At 38.2% G+C, this 27379-nt stretch overlaps 1 long non-coding RNA gene across 6 annotated transcripts; it reads right to left on the bottom strand.

Annotated features, from left to right (window-relative positions):
* Positions 1 to 10419: 10419 nt before the first annotated feature.
* Positions 10420 to 14715, bottom strand: LOC113334486. Of its 6 annotated transcripts, none has more exons than XR_003352837.1 (10): positions 14441 to 14715; positions 14203 to 14284; positions 13872 to 14068; positions 13605 to 13718; positions 13372 to 13501; positions 13230 to 13235; positions 13075 to 13143; positions 12922 to 12975; positions 11460 to 11521; positions 10420 to 11192 (listed from the first exon to the last, which is right to left on the bottom strand). It is a non-coding gene; the product is annotated as an uncharacterized LOC113334486 (long non-coding RNA). The 6 variants fall into 6 exon arrangements; XR_003352838.1 differs by having other exon boundaries at positions 13605 to 13700; XR_003352839.1 differs by having other exon boundaries at positions 13872 to 13927.
* Between the last annotated feature and the right edge of the window lie 12664 nt (positions 14716 to 27379).

The following is a 27379-nucleotide window of genomic DNA, read 5'->3' as shown; positions in this document are numbered from 1 at the left end:
TGGCGCCGTTGCCGGGGATTTGGTGCTGTTGTGTTGAAGTTGTTCTTTGTTGTTCTTTGGCTGTTATAAATTAGTGTAACTTATTATAATCTTCTGTAACTTAGCTGTAATTTAATGTAGTTTAGTATACCTGTTTGTAGCTTAGTGTAATTGTTTTAACTGTAACTTAGTCTATCATTGTAAGCATCTGCATCTGCATATTAGTGTAATCATCTGCATCTTAGTGTAAGCATTGCATCCATACTGCATCTTCATCTTGCATCTGTAGCTTTTCTTCTTTGCATTCTTGCATGCCTTGTAACATACCTGCAACTTTGCAAAGTGTCTGTGGCTTTGTTCATTGCCTGTAGCTTTGCCCTGCCCTGTAAGCATGATGATAATGCATCTACAGCTGCAAACTGCACTGCTTTATGCAGTTTTCCATATTTTTCCTGCCTTCTCTGTGTACTGATCACACACAATGAGTGTCAGGTGTTGCTACAGCCAGCCTCTGGTGCTGCTGCTGTTTGTCTTCTGCTTCTGAGCTGATCTATTGTGGCTATTGTTGCCATTAGATGTTGGCCCTTGCTGTTGTTGCCTGGTGCTACTCTCTTGTTGCTTCTATGCTGCTGCTGAAGCCTGAACCTGTTGTAGTTGCTGTTGCTGAGCCTGGAGCAAAGAACCAAGCCCAACTGGGCTGTGCATCTAAAAAGAAAAACAGAACAACTGGGCTGAGTCAAAAACCAGGTAAGCATACAACCCAGTTTACTGGGTTTGGGGTATTGTATTCTCCCATTAAAACTCTGGGCTCTTAGCAAAAGTTTGAAACTGAAATTGTATGATTGCAAGCAGCTGAATGTTTCTTAACTGTGGGTTTCAACCCTGAAATTTGAATTTCTGAACTGTGGGCTTGACCCAAAACAAAAATTTGTAAAACGTTTTCATAGCCCAGTTGGGCCTAAGCTTTTGGCTAAACTGCTAGCCCAAAACCCAACTGAAAATGAACTTCTGGGCTTGTTTCTGAACACTGGGTTTGACCCAAATTTAAAATTTGAAAAACAAATTCCAAGCCCAAGTGGGCCTCGTACTTTTACTCTCTGAGATCCCAACAGCCAAATACCCAACTGGGCTTCTGAACCCAGTTTGTGGGCTTGTTCTAATTGTTTTTGGGCTTGATTAATTTGTTTTTGAGTTTGTTTAAAACTGTTTTGGGCTTGTTTGAATTTACTGTGGGCCTGTAGTTGTAACTCTGAAAACCAAAATCTAGGCCAACTTTTTAAACTGAATTTTGGGCCTCAAACAAACTGCAACCCCCCTTTTTCCCTAAAAAAACCAAAGTTTTCCAAAAGTTTCCCATAAAAACCAAATGCCTCCCGACAAAACCAAATTTTACCAAAATGTCTCCCGACAAAACCAATTTTTTTTTTTTGTATATAATCCAGTAAAAAAAAAAAAAAGTTGTTTCTTTTGTACATATTTTGCTAATCCAATATGATCTCGGCTGACATATGTTGGATTCTTGCCTTGAATAACGGAGTTCTAATATTGCTTTCGCCGAAATCGGGTATTCTCTTTCCTTTTTCTCTACTCAGCATAATCCTCTCCATATGTTGTATTATAATTCTTTACATCTTTTGAAACATTGAGGACAATGTTTAGTTTAGGTTTGGGGGTATATAGTAGATACCATGTTAATATGCCATAATTGAAAACAAGAAAGCCTTCTTTTTGAAAAAATTTAAAAAAGAAAAATTAAAAAAAAATTGAAAAATCATAAAAAATGGAGCTCATTTACCTTGAAATGTCGACTCTTGTGCATGTATGTAAACATAAGGATTCTTAGTCTAGATATTTAAGCACCCTGATTCTAGCACAATTCACATAGTGATAAGAAACTTGCACGCGCACAATCTACCAATACATGTATAGCCTCGATCTTCAAGGTGTTTTATAGGAAGTTAGATTGCCAATCACTTTAGAATACCGAATGAGACTTGACTAGCTTGTTCTTTGGTTGGCTGGGTTAGAAGTTGGAGGATACGTTAAGAAAAGCAACCATAGAATTTGACCGGATGCATTCGATAAGGGACACCTCTTGCTAAGAGTCATGTAATTATGTTTTTCTTTTTGTTCATGTATCAAAAGTGTCACTATGTTGTAAAGATCAAAGTTATTTCTTCAAAAAAAAAAAAAATCAGAAAAATCTAAAAAATATCAAAAAAATCAAAAAAAATAAAAAAAAATAAAAATATAAAGTATTTATTTATTCCATGTTTTGTCATGTTAAAGACAATAGTTCTCTCTTGTTCCAAAAATAAAATAGAGTAATCAATGTAAATAAGAGTCATGTAAAGAGTCATCTTTTTGTTGTAAATAGTCTTGTAATAAGAAAGGAGGGTGCAGCCATCGATGTATAACGCGGGTAAACTGAAATATCACCAACTCATTGGGTGAACATTCACAATTCTCGTAAAGCAGGACAGCTAGCTTGGCTTAGAATTCGGTTCTTAGCCTAAAAACTATCTCTTGGTGATTAGTAGTCATAACTTCAGGTCATTCTAGAAACATGTGTAGATACACTTTACACTCTTATCACATGTCTTTATTTGTTATCAGTGCTAGGATTGTGCCTTAGATAGCTAGATTGACATCTCCATTTTGCTGTGAGCTTCTACTGTCTTGCACATGTCACATTTCATGGAATCTGAGCTTATTTTTTGTCCTAGAACTTTGTAGGTACGTTTTAAGCAAACCTTCACGAGACTTCACTCGTCCACTAGGGACACTTAGTGGTTTAAAAGGCTTATTGCATTCGCTAAATGCAATCGAGAGACCAGCGACAGTGGTATAGGTAGGATTTCCTTAGTTTTGTTTTACTTGAGGACAAGTAAAATTCAGGTTTGGGGGTATTTGATGAGTGCTAAAAAGTGCATATTTCTATATATTTTTCTTGGCATTTAACTCATCTTTTGTGCATTAATTCTACATTTTATCCCATATTCTGTATTTTCTTTGTTTTCAAGAATAAATATTTTTATTAATTAATTTTGCATTTTTAGGTGATAAATAAAGACTAGATGAGTTGCGGAGCGGAAAAGAGCAGAAAAGCGGTGAAAATCCGGGAGGACTAGCCAGTGCTTCACCCAAGAGGACTGGAATAGCCAGTGCCTCAAGGGTTAGTTTTTACTTTAAATGATGTTGTACATTTCAATTGTTTTTATCCTATCCATGCTTTGATCTTGTTGTGCTTGAATTGTCTAGGATTGAATATCCGTATAGGTTGTTAAAACACTAAGCAAGCTTCTCTGCGGGTAGTTGCAGTGTGAGATCCCCAACTATCACAAGGTTTAGAATTCATCTTAGTGCCTTTAGCCTCCTTTCTAGACCAACCCTTAGATGAACAGCCGGCTTTGAACCGCAACTGTCATCTAGTTATTCAAAAAGCCTAGAAGCTGACTGATAACTAACAAGGGACAAGAACATAGCTGGAGGACCTGCCTTTGTTTCTTTATCACTGCCCTTGGCTAACAGCCTTGGTTTGTTTATCTTTGTTTCAATGTTTCTTATTCACTGCCACTGAATTTTCTTGTTCACTGTCACAAGTTTCATCACTTCAATTCACACCCAAGTCTCTGTGGTTCGACCCTGCCTTGCACACTCACTACAACAGACCATGTGCACTTGCAGGTATCATTTCTGTGACTCTTTTAGAGAGTCACCAAGTATCCATTTCCTGATCACTATTCCTACATAAGTATGATTCTCCATCAACACTATCCTCATCATAATAACATGAAAAAGATCGAACCTCATCAAAACAAGTAGTGCTACCAATTCTAACCTTGTTATCTTGATTATGTTAATAACTATCTTCATTCTCAAGGGTATTATTGGATACACTATATTGGCATTTCAAGTAATTTCGAGCAATTCTTTCGTTCGTCTCAGCTATCCGCTTGAGGTGGTCTTCTAAAGAAGGTTCACTCATTATTGTAGTTCTTTCGTCTATAATTATACTATTCATCTCAGCTAACTTACGCGTCGACTCAGCTAACTTCCTGAGGGACTCTTCTAAAGGAGGAATATGAACAGAGGGATCATAAAAAGGACTACTTTTCAATAGTTTTATTGTATCCTCTAGAGACGAAGAACTAGTACTATAATCTTCTTGCTCGTAAGACTGATGCATGTGTGGATAGTAATTGGGCTCACCAGGGTATGACCCATATCCTTCCAAAGTATGGCGTTCCCAACCACTATTCTCAACATGGTCATAAAAAGGATGATGTCCATATTCAAATTCAGGTCGATAATCATGGTATTGGCTTCTATCATACCAGTTCGACATTCTTAATTGCAAGGGAATTCTACACAATCACAAACAAGGATGACTCGACCAAATCAAACCTATAGAATCTAGCAAACAAAAAGCATGATGGCTCCACTTAGATTGTTTTCTAGACCAGCTTATATTCTTTCGAAAAGGAATTCGTTACAATTTGAGCACACCCCTCTGGAATCAATTCGAGCTAATGTAAGTTGAATCGAGGCGAGGGAAGCTCAGTGGAGCTTGGATACCCAAGGCCTCACCGCTATCACAAGGCGGCGCAATCACGCATTCAACTTACATAAACCATCAAGAACTTTGAAGTATGCTTAAAAGAGTAACCAATATTTTTCGAAAGATTTTCCTACCAAGCTAGTTACCCTATCGATTTCGTTCTAATCAGATTTTAAGCTTGGGTTCGCGTTAGGTTTCATTTACCTAAGGCGGGCAAGAAGGGAACGGTGATGAAATCCGAACCCTTATCTTATATGGCCAGTTCTTTCCCTTTACTAGGAAATTAAAGCAGCCGGTTCAGTCCTCAACATATAATCACCTTAAGGTAGACAGTAAACCCGCTGACAGGAGATTCGCGGGTGTTTAGAAGTTTACCTCCCGTACCAGACGGGAGAAGAACCGCTGTAGTCGACTCGGGCCACTGACTCCGGTGTCAGTGTGCGAACACGAGGGGACGAGACGATATTGTAATCGTCTTCCTTCCCTGCAAACAGTTTATATTTAATTTTTTTGTTTTTATATAACCCTTCCGTAGGGTTTAAAATTAAAATAAATTTTCCAAAGTCCAGTCCAATGAAAAGAAATACAAAAAATAATAATAATAATTACAAAAAAAAAATGGAAAGTCTCTTAAAAAAAATAAAATAATTCTCTCTCTTTTTTTTTCTCTCTTTTTTCTTTATTTTTTTGCTTTGTCTCTTTTCCTTCTCTTTTAGCTTTAAGCTTTGATTCCAAGGTCTTTAGTATCCAACTTCAAACCTGTAATACAAAGACACAACCAAAGAGACGTAAAAAGAACAAATGGAATAATAAAAAATAATAAAAACCTAAAAATTCTACCTAAGCACAAATCCGCGTCGGCGACACCAAAAATTGATGGTTTTCCAAAAGTTGTAGTGATAGTGGTAAAAAGATTCTTTTCAGACTTGTGAAGGAAATGGAATTTTTAGATTTAAAAATTAAAATATATATACAAAAAATATTAACAATGGGCGAGAGGTACTGGGACTAAGGATTTGGCCGACTTTACTATACAGGGTTCATTCATATATTCTTTGATAATTTAAAACTCAATAAAATTAACATGGACTCTGATTTTGCCAAGATAGATTCTCAAAACATCGATTGTAAGTCCTAAGCATGATGTATCAAAACACCTAAGCTAAGCATACATCATCAAATTAAATAACAACCAATTAATTCAAATCATATTTCAATTTTAAATTAATGCAAAAGTAAAAAAAAAGAATAAAATAAATATATCCGTGTATGAAATTCACCCTCCTCCGTCGTCCCAGTGTTGGGTTTAGCTCATCATGATAAAAACACGCTCAAAATATTTATTTATTGCTCAAATGGTGTTTACAATGAAGTGAAGAAGAGAAAATGGTGTAAACAGCTAATGTGCGACCCACAGGAAGCGTCACAAAAGAACGATAAAAGAGAAGTGCTATTGTCGTTGTGGTTCTAAGACCCACACCAGCAGGAGCAGAAACAGTGTTTCATCAACTCTTGATTCGCTCCTGAGCTCTCCTATCGACCCCAAACTATCGACACCCTTTCTACTCAACCCCAGCAACCTATTTATAGCCAACAGACCCATCGAATCTCGCTCATTCACTCCATATAATTCTCTTTAACTCGGCAGTAAAGAAAATATTTATGGGAATATTTTCTTTCATGTTTCATCTTCTCACGCGTTTTCAAGCCTCCAAATTACCATATTTAACTCCTTCACGCTCCAACAGGCTGTGAGGGTCTTCCATGCACGCACAAAACACGTTGAATCTTCTCCAAATCACGTGAAACCCGTGATATACACGAACTGCCTTGTTTTCAACCCGTGAATTGTTTAGCTGATTCTAACCAATTCTGGTCAAACCAAACGCCCACAGTGTGTTTAATAGGCCATATCACAACTATCTACCAAAAATCAACCATTGAATCTCCCTAGAACACGTTCAACAATTTGATCAAAAATCTGCAGAAGTGTTCTCCATTTTCCCGCCAAAAACAAAATTCAAATGGAGAAGATGACCTCCCCCTAATCCTGTATTGGGGTGCGAATAGAAGATGTCTTTTGGGGTGATCTGGGGTGCTCCTTAGTAATTTAGGTGCCCCTTATCCAACAGTGAGAGTCCGAATAACACGTGTCCTCCGGGGCTTTTACCAACTTTTCGAGCCGAATTTTCCAAAAAATGTTTATTTTCCAAAGGTGCCTACAAACACATAAAACACCAAAATTAGTACAAACTCGAGTGCCAACAATATATAGTATTGAGATCAAATTAAACACAAATATGTGTCTATCGAAACCCCACGAAGGATTTCTTCAGCAGAGATGCCTTCAACGGATGAATTTGATATGCTCGTCTCTGTTTTAACTGGGCGTCTTTCTGGCTTTTATGGTGGAAAATTTTCTTCCGAGTCGTACAACATTGTTCGTGTCGCGCGACAATTAGGCTTTGATCAGGGAGTTCCTTTTGATGTTTTCCTTCCTTCTTCAATTGACGAGGACAGAGAGGTCCGAAAAAGCTTTGATCGTTTTGTTTTCAAAAGTGGGCTTCGGATGAGCGATCGCAAGTCCTTCTTTGATGTTAGTTATCCTCAACCCCGCCGCCAAGTTCATGTTACCAGGGAATGGCTTGGGTATCGCAATAGTGTTATTCGGAATGTGCTTAACCTACTCATCAAGGAGCCATATGCTCCCCGCCCTTTGACCGAGAAGGATTTCAGGGAGATGCATGCCTCAGGTCGTGTGCAATTGAATGCTGAGGTTGCTAAGAAGTATAAGCTATCTTCCAGTAATAAGGGTCGCCTCTCTTGTTCAACCAGCTGGGACCCCCTTCTAGGTGACGAGCTTTCTCAAGGAGATGGGAAAGGTAGCGCTCTTCCTTCATCCAATTCCAAGAAGAGGAGGCGAGTTCCTCCTATGAAGCCATTGCAAATTCCTTCGGCTGCGTATCCTCCTCCTGCTAAGGTATTCCCTTACTCTTTCTGTGTTATTTTTTTTATCAAGTCACTTACTTAGTTATTTTGGTTCGCCACACATTTCTAGAATTCTCCGCCTGTCTGCTGCAAACCTAGAGGCCTCATGTTTGAAGAATATATTAACCTTCCCATTGAGGAGTGGAGGGACGATCGACTTGATAAGAAGATGAGACGAGATGCTGGTATATTACCCAATCCGTGTTTGCCTTCTTTTGGGACTGCTAATGTTTCTCCTTCATTTTCTCCGCAGGCTCCAAAAGTGAGGTCATCATCCGCCAGTACTTTTATTGAACGTGTGGAGCGTCAACTTGGTCGAGCAGTTAGCCAGAGCGGTCCTGAAGTACTTTATCCCCGTATGACTCTTCACTCTACTCGTCCTTTAATTGTTCGAACGATTAAACATCCCAATCGTCCTCTTCACACTCCTTCCGACATGTTAGGTGATAAGTTAGAGTCGGATCGTTCCATCAATGATTATTCTCAAGAAGGTAGTGGTCTTAAAAGCGAGGCCCAGGGTCAGAGTTTGTCCCCTCGTAAATCCCGTGAGTGTACTGTGTTCATGATTATTTAACTTTGACGTATCGGCGCGTGTCGGTTAAAGTGTTTCCGTTACAACTTATTTAATGCATTTGACCACCTATATATGTATCTCCACTTCCCTCATTTTGAGTGACTATTTTATTTTTCTCTCTGCTTTCGATTTCTCTTGCCCCTTAGGTTATTCTGAACCGGATGTGTCAAGTTCGTCTTCTTCTTCTCGCCAATCAGTTCATTCTCCTGTTAATTCACCTCCTCCTTCTGATCCGGTATGAGTGTATTTTGAATATCTATTACTGTTCCAAGGTATCTTTCCTATAATTATTTTTCTTAATATATGTCTTCTTTTCTTCTTTTAGAATATGGGAAAACGCGATGGCGCTCAAGGGAAGGGAAGCGGTTCGAATCAACCTGTTAAAGGAAGCGAATCTGGAAGCGCTAGTGGCAAGCACCAAAAATCAACTCCCAAAGTTTCTCAGGGCGTGAACGCGGATGCTGAACTGATGGCTATTCCGGAGGATCCCAAATTTTAATACCCGCGTGTCGTGTCTTCGGCGGAGGTTGTTGTGGATAACCGTTACATTCTAGTACACGGATTTTGGGTTCCTTCTGCTAAAGAAGCCACCTATCGTCGCATAGTGGAGAAGTTTGGTCATATGTGCATTCATGAAGAAATGCCTGTCAATTCCTTAATCGTGGATACCGAGGACTTACTCGACATAGGGGAAGGGATTTTTTTGGCGGAGGAAACTCCAATTGATCCGGATGTTTTGAGGAAGTGGGACGCTAACATTCAGAGCCTGATGGCTCTTCGCTTCCCCATCAAATGGATCAAGGAATCGTTGGACTCAGCAAAGGCTAGTCATAGTGCGTGGATCACTCTACCTTGTGAGATTGAAGAGTTGGAACGGGAGTACCAGCAGTTGCTTGACGTCGCAAACGCGAAGAATGAAGCTTATGATCCGCTTATGGCGGATGTGGGTCGTACTACCCAAGAGTTGAAAACCGCTCGTGATGCTGCTGAGGAAATCAATAGGCGTTTGACCAGGAAGAAGGACGAATTGGTGGCTTTAGATATTTTTTAATGATGACTTTTGAACCCTTTTCTTTTTATTGGTGAGGTTGAGGATTCTATGGTTTTCTTTTCTTTCATGGGACATGTGTTATGGTTTGATTATATTTATTATTATGGTTGGATAGTATTAAATATGGTATCCCTTATTTTCTTATAAGTAGGGGTGAATACGTCTGATGTCCTTCATATTTATTTTTATAGTTTGTTCATTCTTTGGTTGCTAACTATATTTCTACAGCTGATGGCTCGTCGTCTTCATGGGTATACTTTGGCCTTAGCTCTAGTGCCATCACTAATTGTTACTTATGAAAAGGATCATGAGATAATTCGCTTTCTATTGGTAAAAGCTGAAGTGGAGATACTTAGGGAAGTTAGGATGGTAAGCAGAACGTCTATGCGTGCTTGCTTTGATGAGCAGAATGAGACTTACTAACTGGCTCGAGGTGCACAAATGTCCGGGTGTGTCACTATATCTATTCATCATGCCTTAGATAATGCCATAGTCGCTAGAAACAAAGCTGAGCGTTTATACCAGGATGTGCTAATTATGACGACGGATATTGAGCAAGCAATAGCCAACTGTCGTGCTTTTGTTTCTCATCAGGCGGGCCCGAGACTTCACGGATGTACTTTAACTTTGTGTGTTGTATCTTCTTTTATCCATCCTACTGATATGAGGGAAGAATTAGATTGTTTACTCATTTTGAAAGATGAAGTTGGTATGTTGCGGACCAATCGCCTGATGGTTTTGGATAAAGACCGGAAGGCTTATGATGAGCATACAGAAACATTAGGCATAGCTCGTCAAGCTTGTGCTTCTAGTGAAGTCATGCGTGAAGTTCATAAAGTGTTGGAGGAAATGCGTAACGCTTTTACCGACTCTCACTAGTGGAAATCAGTAGTTTCGCGACCGACAAAGCAAGTCATTTAAATCGGATCTATGACTTTCTTTGTCGGTCGAAGAAAGGGTCGATGTTTGAGCGTCTTTTTCAACTATGACGTGTCTTTGGGGTTCGTTGAAAATCTTATATCGACGACAGATTTTAACGGTCAAAAATTTATGACTGTCTTCGATCAGTCATAGATATAAATCTTAATATAAAGAAAAATAGATTCAGATTGGCTGTCTAGCCTGACTGAATCGGACTAAATCTGAAATCAAACAGAAATGAAACTCAAAGGAAAACCAAATTCAAATGAGAATCAAATGAAACTCAAATTATAATTCAAATGAGAATCAAATGAAAACCATATTCAAATCAAATAAAAATGAGAATCAAATTAAACTTGCACACAAATAATCATTCAATTTAACATTCATTGATTCATTGGTTTCAAATTACACAAAGGATTAAAATCTGTAGATCTAGAATTCGATTACAAAACGATGAACTAAAAAACTATTGATGAAACAACAAAATTATAAACTCCGATGATGATGAAGAACTTATTCCTACTTCATAATGGTGTACGTGCATAGAAAAATCTATCAACTGATTAATGTGGGGGGTCACAATACTCAAGAAAATGCTTATAAAAACAATAACCATTGCCATTCACATGATAGGATAGTGATCTATAAAGGTGGGTATCCTAACCAATATGATGTCAATCTCTTTACCTGCTTCTGTCCAACATCGACACCACGGCACAAACGTAACTAGTTCATTAATTCACGACCTTGACATATCTCGAGCACAAGATACAGAATGGGTTATACATGGAATCCTAACGTAAGAACAGTAACAGGTACTGCAGGTAAGATTGCAGAGAGGCCCCAAGATGAATAACCAAAAGAACTCAACAGTTTTGTTCTTCCTACTGATAAACCAGTTGTTATTAGCGTAGTGATTGAGAAAAGCATGAGGAAAACATACCAGGCTATAGATAGAGACATCATCAACAAAAATGTGAGTTTCCCATATAATGTCAGAATGGAACGCCCACGATCATGGAACTGGTGGTTGCAAGAGTATAAAGAGTCATGTTTCCCACACCAGTAGCACGCATATGCACGCATCTCTTTGCGGACTACATAAAGATAAATGACTGCACAAAGATAAATGATAAAGCTTTTAGTGTTAACTAATTTAACGTAGGTTCCAATGAAATGTGAAAAATTAAGGAAAAACAAAACAAACAAAGATGATATTCTTGAAGTTAGAGAAGCAAAACCACCGATAACAGATACGGGTACATGCATGGAAAAATTATCTATGATTTCATCACAAGTCTAAAAATTACAAGGCCCAAACTGGAAAATGACTTCACCCTAGCACGACATCATAACAGTTTACAAGAAATGAAGCGACTTACTAGTCATATGATCGCAGTATATATATTCCCACGATTTCCCAAGAACTCAATAGAATATTGATCTGAAAGGAAACATCAAGAACTTAGTAGCAGCTTAGTGCATCCCTACAGGTATTAACGCTTCTTATATACAAACAACAATTAAGAACATGAGGAAGCTAATGTACAAGATCAGGTATGAGTCCATTCAGAGGCATCACTTGAGAATAAAAAACAATCAGAAGCAAGCGTAAGCCAATAAAGTCGTACAAGTAATACCATGAGTGTTGATGCTCAAGTACAAGAACCAAGTTAGTTCATGTACATAACAAAATCTTTTGGCCTGCGTGTTGATGCCATAATTTCTACAATTGTTCAGTTTTGAGATTCATAATGGAGAACAAAGATTTTCAATAATAAAAGATTTGTTCTCCATTCTGAATTCTGCAAGAAAATGTTGGGCATGAGTGATGATTTCTCAAAAGTTGGCACATAGTTCATTTCGGAACTGAAATTCTGCACTACAGTTCTCTGTAATTCAGACATTTTTTCCACTTACCCATCTCCGATCGTTCTCAAAATTTAGAAGAGTTTTCTCAAAATACTTAAGAGTAACATATCCTAACAGTTAGATCTTCACTTAAGCTAGGTGACGATATAGCTAGATAATAAATAAATAAGAAATATGATCAGAAGGTATCTAGATAGGATTAACTTCCTAACCAGACATGAACAATACCAAATTTTCATCTGAGATAAGGCTAGTGAATTTCACTTAAATCTCTGATCAAAGAACAAGGATATATCCCAACACCGTATACCTTATTTAGTTATGAATCTAGATATATTCATTTCTTACAATTTATTGCGCAACATTAATAGTCATTCGCAAAATCACCAAGATAACAAGGGTCCTATCCTGATAATTCAGTAAATCAATCAACTCTACCATATTCAAATTATGAATGGTAATGGAAACACATACATACATTGTACAAGAAACCTGCGGTGTCCATATTTTATCAAAACGAATTAGTGGAGAGCACAAGAGACTAACATAATTTCCCTTAAGCACCTCTATAATAATGAACAAGTGTGATGCCATACATGAGTAATACTAGCATATTGGCTAGATCCAGAGAATAAGAAATTTAAATTGAAAAGTGTAAGAATAATCTAAGCATCAATACCCATTACCAATCCCTGCTGCAAGGCAACACTAAATATTCTTGTCAATAAATCAAGAAACTACGCTTTAGATTTATAGTTTAAAGAAGGTTAGTTGAAGTTTATGCCATTCGCTGAGTAACGGTAAGGTTGGCTCTTATAGTTTGTTTATATAGATTGCATGGACGGTATGGACAGTACGTTGACATGTTTATTTAATTTTAAGTGCAATTGCTTAATTATTTAACGTATAATGCCTTAATCAGTCTGCTACTTTGTGTGGGTATAACAAGGTAGGAAAGGGTAGATAACATACATCTACGTAAGAGTTCATATAGCCTCCTTATGAAAGTGATCCCTGGTGAGCAATCTACAAAGCAATACAAATAAAACCCAATAAGAGACACAACAACAGAACCATGCGACAATATGCACTAACAAATACATTAAGATTCATGAGTTCTATTACCTGAGGGTTTTGACCTGGTTAAGCATTACCAGATCCATCAGCACCCTTAGTAGTTCCTTTTGTATCACCCTACAAATTTTACGGAATTTCACAATCAATCAACATTCTAACACCACAATTGAGCTGATAACTACAATAAAAGAAACATATATTACCTCCATCTGCAACATCACATCCCATCCCCCAACACAAATAGGCAACAAAATTAAATAAGGCAGATTAGATTTCGGTTATCAAAAATGAAAAAAAAGAAAGACCTGAAAAGATTTGAGGAAAAACAATACACAGAAAAATTACCTCTATGTACCTATTGAGGTACACCTTAAGTGGATCTATATAATCCTCAAATCCTAAAGTAGCCATTACCCATAAAAGATCATCTCCATTAATAGTCTTTCGCTTTTCTCTCTGACGTCCATCACTTTCCCTTCGAATCAAAACCCAAAAAGTGAAATCAAATTCGAGAAAAACCCTATAAACAAAGATCCACAAATTGAAAAAAATAAAATAAAAATAGGCAGCTCCATTACCAGCTCCACCACCACCACCACCACCTTTAATACCCACTCCATACTACAACAAATCACAAGCACGGGATCCTTCCATAGCTTCTTGATATCTCGATCCTGATTTGAATCATTCAACTGTCAAACATATAGGAGTAAAAACATAAAAGAAGTAAGACTACTTTGTGGTTAAAAGGAACAATCCTATTGTATCATATCCAATCATATATCCTATATATATATATATATGCTCTATACAAAACCCTAAACATAACAATAACAATAACTTACAAAGAAAATAGTAGCGAAAACATTAATGCGAAACTTCCATCAATTCAAGAAAACCCCTAAATAAAAAGGAACAAAAAAGTTGAAGACCAAACATCATATTTCTTCAACAGAGTTAGTAGAATTGCATCTTATATGAACCCTTTTGTTTATCACACCTTAGTGAACTGGTACATAATTTTCAGGGGATTTATACCTCCCTACCACCAAGCGAAAAAAAATTCAGTAAAAATTTGAAATCTGAGCCTTGGGTATATCCATAATAACACATCAACTGAATAACTTTGACAACAAAGAAAAATCAAATCAGATAAAGATGGTGTAGTAGTTATACCTGAAAATGTTGAGAAGTCCAAGCGAGGATGATAATTTGTCTTATAATAAATTCAGACAAAAATCAGAAGAAATTTAAAACCCTACAAACCAAATCAACAAAGAATAAAAATAGAAAGGGGAGAAATTAGGTTTTCATAGAAAATGGTTGAGGTGAGTTTATATTGAAGAAAATAGCATTCAATCAAACATAATACAAACGGATCTGGAGAAATAGAGAAGAAAATGGTTGTTCTTACCTGTTCATGTTGAATCTTCAAACCCAAACAACATACTAGAGCTCAGGAACAAATTAGGGTTTCAAGAAACTTACTTTTAATTGAATTTTTCTTTTCAAGTGATCTGACTGAAAGAATTTGGAGCTCGGTTTGTGTAAAATTGCAGAAAGAAAAGGAAAGAGGAGAGGTGTTTCTGCGGAGAAAAAAAAACCGAGGTGAGAGAGAGATATGAAGGGATAAGGATGATGGGCGCCTAGAAATTGAAACACATGAAAATCTAGGTTCACCGGTCACAGTGTTGGTCGTTGAGCGAGGAATAAAATAATTAAAAAAAATCATACAGCGACCAACTTAGGCCCTCTAAACTGTGCTCCGGATATTTTTTTACAACTGAGACGCTTCCCCGGTCCATGGTCAATTAACCGCCTTTGAGGGTCGGGATGTGGGTTATAAAAAACCCATTTTCCACTGGTGTCTACTATTCAGTATGGGGAATCTCAGTTGATGACGCAAGACTTAGACGAAAACCTTTCCTACTGCCATTCTATTGCAGCCGGCACTTCTTCGTTATCTTAAGGAGCCTTTATTTATTTTTATTTTTATTTTTTTTTACGAGAGCTTGCTTTAGTTATCGTGTTATTTGGATTATATATATATATGAGAGCTTGTTTTAGTTAATCACTGAAACATTATTAAAGTTTTCTTCTCTTTTCCATTTATCTGAGTTATGGCTGGTCGCGTTTGATTGGTTCTTGAAATGAAGTATCTAAGTCATCTTCCACGCGTGATGTGCCTTTCTCGAGATAATTTTGAAGTTGACAATGCAAGTTGGCATGAGAAACTATCTGTTGGGGATCATCTTGTGAAGAGGATTCAGGGTGAGGGTGGTCGTCCTGATTTATCACTTCTCGAGCATCGTGGTTATTGCCGTGAGCAGCGCATGCTTACTCATTTTCGTTGTGTCGAGACGGATCGTAGAGTGAGGTCTACTGAGACCGCTATTTTTTTTTTTGGGTAGTTATGAAGTAGTAATAAATGCATCATTGTACAAATTTTCTATAAATAGGCTCTTATTGTTGGTATGATGTTTTATTTTCTGATTCTGCTTATTATATTTTTACTAAGTTCCTCATGGATGAGCGTTTACATGGTTATGTGCTGGCTCTAGTTTCTCTGCCGGCGTTGATATCCCCTTTTAAGAGAGGTTCTGAACTAGACCACCTACGGCTTGTGAGAGCTGAGATATAATTAATCAGAGAGAAGAGGCTGGCGGGTCGTGCGGAGGCGCGCTCTCAGTTTGACAAGCGGTATGAGGCATTTCTAAAAGCTCGATAAATTCAATCGTCCGGACCCGTATCTTTCGGAATTCAGAATGCCTTGGATAATGCGGCTTCCGCCCGGCATGCAGCTGATCAATTATTACAAGAGATAAATCTCACCATGTTAGACATTGAGCAAGTTATTGCATATTATAACACTTCCGCTTCTCATTTTCCAAGTCGCCGGATGCATGGTTATGCTTTGTCTTTATGTATGATAGGTGCCTTGATGCATCCTGCGCTTAACCCAGTTGAACTGACACGACTGTTGGTGTTGAGGAGTGAATTGAGAGCTTTGCGGACTCATAGGTTAGTTGTACAAGGGCGTGCTCGCAAAGTGTTGGAGGAGAAAGAGGAGACTTCCCAAATAGCTCGTCAAGGTAATGCATCTGAAAGGATTTTTTTCGACGTGGATCAAGCGTTGAGCGACCTTCGAGTAGCTTTAGATGTGGCCACTCAGAGTGAAAAGGTGCTTGTGATGATGAAATATGTGGACCAAGAAATTTCTCACTGTCGTATGCTAATTGCTGCTGAGTTGACTTGAAAGTTATCCCCCCCCCATTTTTTTTTTGGATATATAACTTAGTTTTGTAAGAAAAAGGTTATGGTCTTGTTCTTGTTCAAGTTCTAATGGAAGAGTCAGTTAATGAATTACGTTTGTCGCTTAGGAAATGAAAAGTGAAACTATTACAGGCTATTATCACTGGTAATACTCAACTTTTTCAAGAATACGAGGGGATGTTTGGGATTAGTCAAGTGCAATATTTTCAAGATATGGATCATTATGCTGACCGACTAAGTACCAGCCGGGTGGACCCCTCGATCAGTGAAGTGCGAGGGGATGGCTTCCAATGAGGCTCTTGAGGTATTGTGGATGCTCGTGATCGGATGGAACATATGGAAGACATCCTGGCTATTGCTCGTATCCGACTGAGGCGCACGAACTCAGTTCTTTTGTCCTTCCTTTAACCTTCGTTACTGCATTATTCTTCTTTTACGCTTTTCTTGTCTTGGGCGTGTAGAATTTCTTTTAAGAATGCCGCTATTATAGAGTTTCATGTTGTTTTGTTATCTTAATCAATGAATTCTGCTTGATTGGCCTGTCTATTTTATCATGTCCTTTTAATTCGTTTGTCCGCGCATCTCATCAAGTTGTATGCGGGCTTTTGATCCTTTCTTGGAATATTAGTGCATTTCTTCTAAAAGCCATGCACGTAGCCTAGCCCTTTCTTGGACTATTGGTGAACTTCATCTAAAGCCATGCACGGAGCCTATCCCCTTTCTTGGACTATTAGTGCACTTCGTCTAAAGCCATGCACGGAGTCTAGGCCTTTCTTGGACTATTGATGCACTTCATTTAAAGCCACGCACGGAGCCTAGCCCTTTCTTGGACTATTGGTGCACTTCATCTAAAGCCATGCACGGAGCCTAGCCCTTTCTTGGACTATTGGTTTACTTCATCTAAATCCATGCACGGATCCTAGCCCTTTCTTGGACTATTAGTGCACTACATCTAAAGCCATGCACGGAGCCTAGCCCTTTCTTGGAATATAGGTGCACTTCATCTAAACCCATGCACGTAGCCTAACCCTTTCTTGGACTATTATTGCACTTCATCTAAAGCCATGCACAGAGCGTAGACCTTTCTTGGAATATTGATGTGTTTAATCACGATATATGCTAGAATTCATCATGACTCAGTTCGAATATAAGATATATAATTTTATTATTTTCAGCCATCCGGCGTACATTAAGTTGTTCAAGCGTAGTAAGTTTTGAGCCATTTACCATTGATATGAGTATTAATCCGGGAGCCGTACTTCATCCGCTTCAGGTAATAATATCCATTTACTGCTGCCTCATTTATCATGTAAGGACCTTGCCAGTTAGCAGCAAACTTACTTGCTTTCTCATTACGTTGGACGTGCGGTGTGATTTTCATCACTACATCATTCACGCTGAAGACTCGTTCTTTAACCTTTTGGTTATAGTACCTTGTTGTTCGTTGTTTGTACTTATCCGCGAATTGCTCAGACTTGGCCCGTCGTTCTTCAAAGGTGTCTAGGTGTGCAAATCGACTGACATCATCCGGAGTAGTGAGACTAGCCACACGAGCAGATGGTATGGAAAATTTCTGTTGGTAGTATCGCATCTTCTCCATACACCAGGGAATAAGATGACGCACCTGTGGAACTTCTTCTGGAGATAAGATACGCCTAGAGTGCAAGCGATAGCTATTCGTGCCAGCTCCTGTGATGATCATATACCATTCGGCTTAATATTCTTAATAGTGTTTTGTTGGTAGCTTCTGCCTATCCATTCCCCTGCGTATAGTAGGCAGTTGAGGTGTGGAACTTGATCCAGTATTGATCCAACAGATCTATGACAGTTTGATTAATGAAATAAGTACCATTATGTGAACGTATGATCATAGGTGCCCCGAATCGACAGATGATGTGCTCTTTGATGAACGCGGAAATTGTTGCGCCTGAGTAGTCTTGGAGTGGTGTAGATTCAACCCATTTGGTAGAATATTCAGTTGCGGTGATGATATACTTGTGACGCCCGGACGAGGTTGGGTTTATTGGCCCAATGATATCAAGTCCCCAGCTGTGAAAAGGCCATGGGGTGACGACACTATGCAGCCAGGTATGTGGCGCATGGATTAACGGTCCGTGACTTTGACATTGCTGACATCTCTTTACGTGTTCCGCGGTATCGAATTCCATTGTGGGCCAGTAATACCCTGCTTCGTGTAGCTGTAGGAAGAGCTTCCGCATACCCTGGTGCTCACTATCGTGGGTTGTATCCATGACTATTTCCGCCTCTTCCTGTGATAGACAACGTAATACCTTTCCTCCGAAACTCTTCCTATAAAGGATGCCTTCACTTATGAAGAATCGATCGAACTTCCTTTGAATTTTTAATGCCTCCTGTCTGTTTGACGGCAGGCGCTCATGATGGATGAAATATATGTAGGGTTGTCTCCAGTACACTATCTCCGCGCTGCATATCTCTGTCTGTTGCGGGGGTGCTTGGCAATCATCTCATTTTTCTTGGACCACAGCTGCTTGAACTGCCATGTTTGGCCAGTACACGCCCATCCTTTGCAACCGTCGATATAACGGGAATCCTTCTGTCTTTCCACATGACTCCTCATGGACGCGATTCAATATTTCTTGTGCCTCTGACTTTCCTATGCACCGTGACAAAGCGCCTCCAGATGTTTGAAAGTATAATGTTCCTCGTATTAAAACAAATTGCTTTAGTACCTTGACGGGCAATACTTGATCATCCGCACCTCTAGTCATATCTTCGATATACGTTGTTCTCCAATCATCCTTTAGCTCAAATGCGGCGTCCTCTTTCCATGTGCTGGGAAGTGCTCTCCTTTTTACTATTATAGTGCCTTCATCAGATTCTTTTAATTACATCTTAGCCTCCACCGTAGCCATAGCGTCCTCGTGTTTGTTAGTAGACCTTCCTCTATGCTCCACGACGGTGCTTCCCCTTCTTGCAATTAACTTTTGGGCTTTCGCTCGATATGGCGCCAGATGTGCTTCTTTTACCTGAAAGTCACCCGATATTTGGTTTGTGACTAGCTTTGAGTTTCCTTTGACATCAATGGCTCCCAGGTTGAGCTCCTCCGCCAATCGTAATCCGAGGATCAAAGCTTCATATTCCGCCACATTGTTGCTACATTCAAAGTCTAGATTGAAAGCGAATGATAACAATTATTTCTTAGGCGTTTCGAAGACTATTCTTGTTCCTTCATAAGAGCCGTATGAAGACCCATAAAAGAACATTGTACAACGCTCCTCTTCTTCGAGTTCCGCTACCTCACCAGGTATTTCCTCACTTATCTCTGTCATGTCCATTCCTGAGAACGCTTCTAACAAGTCCGCGAATGCTTTCCCTCGTACTCCTTTCGACCGCTGATATTTTAGTTCAAACTCGGATAATTGTAGCATCCAGCGAGCTGTCCTGCCGGATAATATAGGTTTTGTTTCTAAGTAGGCAATTGGATTAGCCGTGGACACCACTATGGTTTCATGAGCGAGCAGGTACGATCGTAACTTTTGCGCGGCATAGATAAGTGCTAAGCATGCTTGCTCCCCTCTTGAATATATGAATTCCGCGTCTCTGAGCCATCTGCTGATATAATGGATTGGGTGTAATTGGTCGTTGCCAAGGTCTTGAGATAATAACGCTCCAATCTCCATGTTGGTAAACGTTGTATACAAATAGAGAGGGTCGCCTTTGACAGGGGTCGTATGACTCTTGCGCTGATCAAACATTCCTTGAGCTTCTGGAAATCTTGCTCTTGCTCCTCACCCACTCGAACGGTTTGTTTTTCTTCAGTAATGGTGTAAATGCGCACAACAGTTGTGCCAGGCCCGGAATGAACCTTCGAACGTAAGACACCCTACCAATAAAAATTTGCAGCTCTTTTACATTTTCCGGCGATCTCATAGTGGTTATTGCTTCGACTTTGTCAGGATGAATTTGTATTCCCTTGTCCGTGACAACAAACACTAGAAATTTTCCGGAGGTGACTCCAAACGCGCATTTGAGAGGATTCATTTTCAAGTGGTATTTTCTACATCTGTTGAAAACGTGCCTTAGATGGTTAAGATGATCCGTTCGTGATCGATACTTTACTACAACATCATCAATGTATACTTCCATGATCAGATGAATCATGTCGTGAAAGATTGCTACCATGGATCGTTGTTAAGTGACGCCCGCGTTCTTCAATCCAAAGGGTATGACTGTATAAAAGAAATTATTGTATGGAGTCTGGAAAGTCGTCTTGTGCGCGTCCTCTACTGACATCTTGATTTGGTTGTATCCACTAAATCCATCCATGAAAGAAAACATACCATATTCGCTCGTATTATTTACCATCATGACAATGTTTGGTACCGGAAAATCATCCTTAGGACACGCTCGATTTAGGTCTCGATAGTCGACGCAGCATCGGATTTTACCATTCTTTTTCTCTACTGGGACGATGTTAGCTAACCATGTGGGGTGTTGGATTGGTCTAATGAAGTTAGCCTTCAAAAACTTCTCAACTTCAACCTTGATAGCCAACTCTACCACCTCAGAAAATTTCGTCATGCGTAAATGCGAACACTGAAAAAGCGGGGGTCTAACAACACCACCCAATATTTCTCTTAGCAATTTGTATGGACTAAATCCGAAATACTTTGCTAGAGAATCAACTAGACAGTCAGACTCAATCTAGATTAAAGTATCTTGAGCAGTTAATATCTCTCACTTGTTTTGATTTACTCAAGCTAAAACAATAGCGAGTCTTTAATCAAACACAAGGAATAACTTGGATGGTACCAAAGACCAATATCCAAGGATCAATAAATATCAATCAACAACCAAAGGTTGGATTTCCAATCGATGATCTTAACGCACAACCTAGATTATTTCAATTGTATAAAAATATAATGCGGAAAAGAAATAACACAGACACCAGAAGATTTGTTAAAGAGGAAATCGCAAATGCAGAAAAACCCTGGGACCTAGTCCAGATTGAATGCACACTTTATTAATCCGCTACAGACACTAGCCTACTATAAGTTAACTTCGAACTGGACTATAGTTAAACCCCAATCAGTCTCCCACTGATTGAAGGTACAGTTGTACTCCTATGCCTCTGATCCCAGCAGGACACTGCGCACTTGATTCCCTTAGCTGATCTCACCCACAACTAAGAGTTGTTGCAACCCAAAATCGCAGACTTGATAACAAACAAATCTGTCTCACACAGAAAAGTCTATCAAAAGGATAAATCTGTCTCCCACAGAAAAACTCTAGGTTTTATTCCTTCTTAAGATATGAAATCAAGGTGAACATGAACCAATTGATAACCGGTCTTATATTCCCGAAGAACAATCTAGATTAATCAATCACTTCTCAACGATATAACTTGACTACACAAGAAGATGTCGAGGAATCACAAAAAGTGAGACAAAGATGTTTGTGACTTCTTTTTCTTACCTATCATAGAATTCTCACGATCTCAAGCCAATCAATAGATTGTACTCGTACGATAGAAAATGCAAGATCAGATCACACAACTACGATAAAAGTAGTATCGATCTTGCTTCACAAACCCAGTGAAGTCTTTAAGTCGTTCACCTGGTTTTAGAGAAGAAACCAAAGGTTAAAGGAGAATCGACTCTAGCGAGCGCACTAGTATCACATAGACGTGTGGGAATTAGTTTTGCCCATTGCTAGATGTCTCCTTTATATAGCCTTCAAATCAGGGTTTTTCCTTAGTTACAAAGCAATCCATATTCACCGTTAGATGAAAACCTGATTTGGATTCAAGCTAATATTTCTCAACTGTTAGATCGAAAACTTAGCTTGTCACATACATTTGAGATATACGTTTTACTGGGTTCGTGAAAACCGTGCCAAACATGTACGTGTATGTTGGTTCAACATAGTAACCCAAAAGGTTAACCATATGAGCATTTCATATTAACCTTGTTCTTCTTCACCATAACTAGTTCAATTGACTCAAATGAACTAGTTAGAGAGTTGTTCAATTGCTATGAGATCTTATGTAACTACACAAGACACAATTGAAACAAAGATGATTCGATTCGATTGAATCGGCTCAAGAAATTATAGCCACGGATTTCATAAAGCATTCCTTAGTAATTTAAGTTTCATGTTCAGAGCACATATTTAGATCTTAACCACTTAATCTCACAAACAAGTTCGCAGACTTAAGTTAACCGGTAGAGTTTTCCAAATTCAGCAGAAAATCTCAGTAAAGAGACTTCCGCCAAGTCGCGGACTAAGCAAACGAGTTTTTGGAAATCCCAGCAGACATTCTCGGTATTTGGGAAAGTCAATTCCTCCGGTTTCACTCAATCAACAAAGTTCGAAAAGTTCGGATTAAGGAATAGGACTTATGCACATATGTGTTACCACACAATGCTTATATCCATCATTGGTTATATTGACCTAAACTCTCAATCCAACTATTGAAACATTCTCAGAGGACGTTATTCAGTCGTTATTCACAGACCTTTCTCGTCAGAGCAATTTCCAAAGTAATTGAAACTTTTCATGACTTTCGTCACTAGGTGAAGATAAACTTGATCAAAGTGAAACGCTTTTCCAACACACGATTTCGAGAACGGTGATGAAATCCGAACCCTTATCTTGTATGGCCAGGCCTTGCCCTTTACTAGAAAAATAAATGTCTGTATTCATTCCTCAAATACGCATTTATGTGTCTATTTTGATCTCAATTATATATATTGTTAGTGCTCGATTCTGTACTTATTTGGTTATTTTATGTCTTTGTAGGTGTTTTTGGAGAAATAAGCTTGTGCAGGAAAATTGGCTCAAAAAGTGGTATTTGCGCTCGTGGGAGAAAATTACTATACGGACCCCCGTTATGTATAAGGGGAAACCAGATGATAAGGGGCACTCCACCGCTATTTTCACCCCAGACATTTTATTTCCACTCCACGGCTAATGGCACCCCTACCCTGGATAAGGGGCAACCATCTTCAACATTTCAAAAACCAAGTTTTGGCGGGAAATATCTTGGCAGCCGAAATTTTTTTAGGGTTCTTGATTTGGAGGAGTTTGAGGTCGATTAAACCTCTGATTTTCATAGGATAGACTCCTTATGGGTCTAGGAATTTGATATGGGTGTTGAAATCGATTAGACTAGGCTCAATCGACGGATTTTTATCACAACAGAAATATATGGAAAGTCACGTGTGTGACCTGTTTTAGGGAATTTTAGAGAGATTAAAGTGCTATGAACCTTCCCAAAGATTTGTATATATCTAAGGAAGAGTTTAGAATAAAAATGAAAGCTCAGAAACGCGTAGAAATTCTAAAACAAGAAATTGCCGCAACTTTGTCGTGAAGAGAGGGGAAGAGATTTTGGAAGATTTGGGAGAGATTTAATAGGTATTTTTGATATAAATAGATTGTTTGGGTCATATAGAAGGGGGGTCGAGAGTTTGGGGACTTGAGGAGATCCAGAGAAGAAGAAATCAGAGTTTTATCAAACTTTGTTTCTGCTGTTGTTGCTGCTGCACAGCTCAAGAACGCGAAGAACATTGACGCACGGAAAACAGTCGCAGAACAGTGTCGTTGTTCAACAGCAGAAGAGCAGTAACGTTCATATACAACAGTTAATCATTGTTCCTCTTTGTACCAGAGATCTGTAACACTTTTGCGTTGTTGCAAATCAGCTGCTTTACACCTTTCACTCTTTTAATCAACTTTTGAGCAACAAACATGTATTTTGAGCAAGTGATTAATATGAGGAGCTAAACCCCAACACTGGGATGGCGGAGAAAGCCATATTTCATGCGTGTGGTAATTATGTTTAATTCTTTTTATGACTTTTTGCATTAATTTAATCGTTTTATGATTTTTCTTAATTAGTTGTGAAGTCGTATGATGATGTATGCTTGGTCTAAGTGCTTTTGATGCATCATGTTAGTGATTTACAGTTAATATTTTTAAAATCTACCCTGGAAAAGAATTAGAGTCAATAAACTAGAGCTATAATTGTCTAAAAATTGATTGTTGAACCACATGATATGAGGTTTGGTGGAATCCTAAGTCCCAGTTTCTCCGATATTTATATCATCTTTTTGTATATATTTATTAGTCTTAATATTTAAGTCTAGAATCGAGTCTACACAAGTCCGAGTTGAACGAACTTCTACTTATCACTTTCAAAACTATATCAGTAACATCAAAGTCCAATTGCATCACGACTTTAACAACAATGCTATGGTGATATGTATCACTCCCCCTTAGTCAATACTCCATCTCGATCATGGAAAGCACTCCACCTTACACAATGATCCGAAAACCATATGTATTTGTAGTGTGAACTACAATATTTCTCCCCCTTTTTGTCAATAAAATTGGCAAAGGTACAAGAACGGGATCATAAGGAAATTTCCACAAGAGACATTTCATAGACTAAAAGAAAAAATACATACCAATTTAATTTAGATGCAATCATAAAGCCGAAGATAAATGCATTCATCAAGGAGTTTTAAGATACAAGATAACCCCTATAAAATTCTACATCCGCACACCTCGCAAGATATTACCATTAAACACAAGTTCAAAAGAACTTTCCCCCATTTGATGTCATTCCCGAAAGAACAACAAGAGCGACCTTATTTTCAAAAGAAAAGAAGGATTTTTAATTGGACACCAAAAACCATGAGAATGATTTTCTATATCCAAAAGTCAACCAAAGTAATCTCAAGTAAACCCATGATTAATTTAATTGGAATACACAACTAAATCAAACCACAAAAGTGATCAATTTAATTAATTGTGCTCAACATAAGGAAACTTACGGATCTACGACTAAGCCAATCATACGGAGATGACTAACTTAACCGTTCAAATACTCAACATAAGGAAAACCTTACGAAATATATGACTACATTAACCAATAGAACATGATTAGCATAGTCGTTCATATACTCAACACAAGAACTTGTGGAATATATGAAAACTCAACTAGATTAATTACAAGTGAACCTATAATTAATCTAATTGGAATACACAACCAAACTAATCACCGAAGTAATCAATTTAATTGTCAAAGGATTTTCTCAACAAAAGAAGACTTTCGGAGCAAATAACTAAATAATCAACCAAGATGATTAATTTAGTTCATAATACTCAACATATAACATCTCACGTAACAACCAACCAATCCAATAAGAATAACCAACTTAGTTGTATCATGCTCAACATAAGACACACAATGGAGCCTTCACGGTAATACACGACAAAATGGATCAATGAAGATCAATACCGTGAATAACATACAAGGATCTATTCTATTTTCCATCACTATAAGCATAACGACATAATAGACTTTATCCTTGTCTTACAAAATATTTCATCCTATTTTTCATCAAAAAAATGACTGCATAGGCATAACTTTTCTAATTGTCAAAATTCCATTCGTCCTTTCATCAACACGAATATCAATTTATGAACGACCTTACTTTTGACCAAAATATGGGACCTTCAAGTTCACGGACGCAAACAATACATATCTCATATAAATATTGCAATACTTTAAACAAGATTAATACTGCAATAACCATCATCCTCCAAATATTTTTAGTATTTAAAACAAATAAACCTAAAAAATAACACAAGAAGATGAAAACAAAAATAGCTATGTGTAGTCACAATCTTCGTTATTCAAAACGCTAGTTATTCTTCCACTAATCCAAAAAGAATACATACTAGGAAACAATTCTTTTGAGAAATTCTTTATCATTCCCGAACTCCTTGTTATCGACAACCATCGGACATAAGGTTCATTGAGATAAATGTCAATACCCACGAACTGTCTTGGCTGAATAGGTCGAATTAGGGTCCTCTAAATTTCCAAAGATTTAGACACGAAAGTATTTATTTCACAAATCTCCCTTCTTATTTCCTTTAAGTCATCAAGAACATCGGAAAACTTATGAGAGTTAGAAGGAGAAGCCCTGGGTTTTCTTGTATTTCTTCTTTTTCTTTTCAGGGACTTAGAAACAGGAGATTTATCTTTTTCCTTGATTGAAGGCTTAACAATCATGTTGACATCCTTTCCATCCGACGACATAATGCTTTGAGAACAGTTATGAAAAATTGGATTTGTGTGATGGAATCACTTAACTCAACAAGAAATCTTATAAAGGATGTCAAAAGGAAAAAGAAATGTAGGGTTCGAAACCTATTGACAGGTTCGTATACGCCCAACTCTAAAACCCTATAAAGAGTAGAATTTTCGATAATAACCCTTTTTTTATTTGATAGACAGGAAAAAACAAAATTACGAAAAGAAGGAAAAACTTTTCTGAAGCCTGGATCAGCTCTCAATCTTGTCTCTTTTCAATCAGGCACATGAGACAAGATTTTCCCAACAACACAATCAAGTTTTGTTGCGATGAACAACGATTTGTCCATCTTTTTCCTCATGGGAGGAATCCACTGATCTCTGTCTATCAAAACAATTTGACCATATTTTCTATTCAAATGGTCATATTTTATCCCTGGAAACCAAATTATTAGACGAAGATAAGATCCTACATACCTCGGCGGTCTTCTGAAAAAGTTTGAGCTTCCTTGCTAATCGATCTGCTCTTTGTTGAAGTTTGCTAGCGTGCCTTATTTGGTGCTTGTATTTGCAACACCTTGATAGTTCGTGTCCCTTCATCGAACAAAATGAGCACGTCAATCTTGGATAGTATTCAGGCATCTGAGATGTGCAAGCATCTAGACATACAGTTGATCCTGAAACATCACTGATAGGGTTTCCATTTATCGTATTCAGTGAATCTTCCATCTTGATTGGTTTTCTTTCTTCTCCGAACCCACCGAGGTTGATATATGTATTGCTACAAGCATCAAAATTGATATTTTCACCAAGAATCCCTGAAAAAGTGGGGGTCTAACATTACCATCCAATATTTCGCTTAGCAATCTGTATGGACAAACTCCAATATACTTTTTATGAGAATCAACTAGACAGTCAGACTCAATCAATAAAAAGATATATCAAAGAGTTTATATCTCAATCTCTCAATTTGATCTTTACTCAAGCAAA

This window comes from Papaver somniferum, unplaced genomic scaffold, assembly GCF_003573695.1.
Source record: "Papaver somniferum cultivar HN1 unplaced genomic scaffold, ASM357369v1 unplaced-scaffold_137, whole genome shotgun sequence".
Classification (NCBI taxonomy): Eukaryota; Viridiplantae; Streptophyta; class Magnoliopsida; order Ranunculales; family Papaveraceae; genus Papaver; species Papaver somniferum.
This window is presented reverse-complemented; position numbering and strand designations above follow the sequence as displayed.